This window comes from Carlito syrichta, unplaced genomic scaffold (assembly GCF_000164805.1).
Source record: "Carlito syrichta isolate Samal-C Ts95f unplaced genomic scaffold, Tarsius_syrichta-2.0.1 Scaffold124001, whole genome shotgun sequence".
Lineage (NCBI taxonomy): Eukaryota > Metazoa > Chordata > Mammalia > Primates > Tarsiidae > Carlito > Carlito syrichta.
The window spans coordinates 258,087-261,066 of NW_007068097.1; positions in this window are offsets into that span (position 1 = coordinate 258,087).

The window sequence follows — 2,980 nt, forward strand, 5'->3', positions numbered from 1 at the left end:
TCGAACCCGCGGGCTCAGGCAATCCACTCACCTCAGCCTCCCAAAGGCGCGGGATTACAGGCTGAGCCACCAAGCCCGGCTCTGTATTTTTTTCATATATTTTTAAAAAAATAAATAACATGCTGCTGAGACTAAAATTTAAAACTATTTAAATAACATAAAATTTAAATGCATCTTAAATTTGTTAAGAGGGTCTGAACATCCTTGCAAAATGTAAATATATTTTATTGTAACTTATTTTTCTTTATTAAATATATATATGCAGACAACTATGAAAACAAAAAGATATTTGATAAAATACCGTGGCAGACAGGAACCACCCACCTAACCCACAACATCAGTTGAATCAATCCTGGGTTGACAGATATTGTCAAAAAATTGTCAAAAAATTGAAATCAACCAAACTGAAATTGATGAGAATTCTCAACAGTGTATTTTTAGCAGTTGTTAATTTTATCAGAAAAGACCAGTATTCAGTTTATGCATCCTCATTTTTTTACTAGATATCTAATTATTTTCTTTTTAATAACTCTTGATGTGAACTCTAGATATTCAAAGCAAAAACAGTTTTTTTAAAAAAAGTAATACAAAATTTATGATATTTATATACATGTACTTATTTTTATGACTCAATTTGTTTCAAAAAATGTTTATTGAGTTACAGGCATTAATTTGGGCATTTACACAATGACATAAGCAAAGCTCCTTTTCATATGAAGCTTATGGTCTAAAGGTGAAAGCTAGACAATTCATAAATCAGCCATCGATAAGTGCCATGATGGAAAGTCAAGTAAGATAAATAGACTATAAAATGATGAGGGCGGATGGGGAGCTCTGTCACACGTGAGTGTGTAAGATCAGCAAGACCTTTCTCATCAGGTGACAGTGATGTAAACTTGAAAAAATTGAAGGAGCAAGCCACGCCCTTATCAGAGGTAAAATATTTTTAGGCAGAGGAAACAAGGCACAGTCTCAGAAATGGAAGTCACTCTGACATGGCTCGTAAATTAAAAGGAGACCATTATGGAAAGGGCAGATAAAATAAGGTGCAGAGTGGGCAGTGGTGACCTATAATGACTGTCCAGACGCTGCATCATGCAAGATACATCAGGTAACTGTTTGTCTTCTATCCTAAGAGGAATCAGTTTTGAGTCCAGTGATGCGCTGCAACTTACATTTTGAAGTAAATATTCCATGTGTGAATAATAAGTTAAACCTCTGGTAGGTTCTTGATGTACTTGAAATTCATATTTTTCTTCTCTGTTGTTTTCCTGCTTTTTTTTGAAAACTCTTTCACAATCCCGCTTCTTTCATCAAACCCCCAATTCTTCATCATCATTATTCACCCTAATTACTTCATTCACTATCACATTTGAACATTGATGTCTTTTGAGGGGAACTTGGATGCATCCTTTATCACTATAGATTTATTTATCTGCATCTGTGATCATACATTGGCCTTCTTTTCTGCTATTCTGTAATGTTCCAAACTAGCAAAAGCTGAACCTTCCATCAGTATCTAGGGAAACCTTACTTTTAATATACTCAAATATGAAAAAAGAAAATCTCTTTTTTTCATCATTAGTCTTCCTCTTTCATGGAAAATTGTCTTTATTATACCAACATGAGTTAATTTCCGTCATATTTTAACATTTTAAAAAAATTTCAGAGATGTGGGGTACAAGTGAGGATTTACTACATAAGTATGTTACATGCAGGTGAAGTTTGGACTTTTAGCTAACCCTCCTTCCCTCAATAGTGGAGAAGTTACCCAGTATGATGATGCCACATGCCCCTCTCCCTTCTTCATTTCTCTTTCCCCTAGCAATGATCAGTGCCTGCTGATCCCATCCTTGTGCTCATGTGTCCAGCAATCACAGCTCAATTATGATTGAGAACACGTGAGAACATATTCAGTTCTTTGTTTCTGTGATAGTTCGCCAGATATGATGGTTTCCAGTTGCATCCATGTTGCTGCAAAGGCCATTATTTTGTTCTTCTGTATGGTTTCATAATATTCAGTTGTGTTTGTATACCATGTTTCCTTCATCCAGTCTACATTCGATGGACGTGTGGCTTGGCTCCATGTGTTTGCCATTTTGAAAAGTGCTGCAGCAGCAAAAAACAAATAAACAAAAACTCCCTTGGCATCCAGATAACCAAAAAATGAAAGTCCCTTACAATGAGAACTCCAAAACATTGCTCAAAGAACTCAAGAATGATACAAACAAATGGACAAGCATTCTATGTTCATGGATTGGAAGAATCTATATTATCAATATTTCCATCCTACCCAAGGCAATCTAGAGATTCAATGCAATCCTTATCACATTGCCGCTATTGTTTTTCACAGATCTATAAAAGGCAATACAGAATTGCATATGGAAGCAGTAAAGAGCCCAGATAGCTAAAGCAATCCTCAACAAAGAGAACAAAGTTGGAGGCATACTCTTACAGACTTCAAACTCTACTACAAGGCTACAGTAAACAAGACAGCCATGGTATTAGTAAAGAAATAGACACATAGATATATGGAATAGGACAGTGAGTCCAGAAACAAAACCACGGTCCCTCAACCAACTCACCTTAAAAAAAGTCATCAATAACAAACACTGGGAAAGGAAACCATATTTAGTAAATAATGTCGAAAAAACTGGCTAGTCACATGCAGAATAATGAAACTTGAACCCTACCTATTCCTATATACAAAAATTAACTCAAAATGGATAAAGAACTTAATGTAAAACCTTAAATGATAAAAATCTACTCACATTAGCATAAGGGTGGGATTGGCAATCTCTGGGCACAACTAAGGGAGAGAGAAAGAAAAGAGGGAGGGAGGCACATGACAACACGATGTGTACTTGGACCACTACCAGGGAGAGAGGGTCAGCTAGAAGCCCAAACTTCACCTGCACGCAGCTTACTTATGTTGCAAATCCTCGCTTGAACACCACAACTCTAAAATGATACACACACA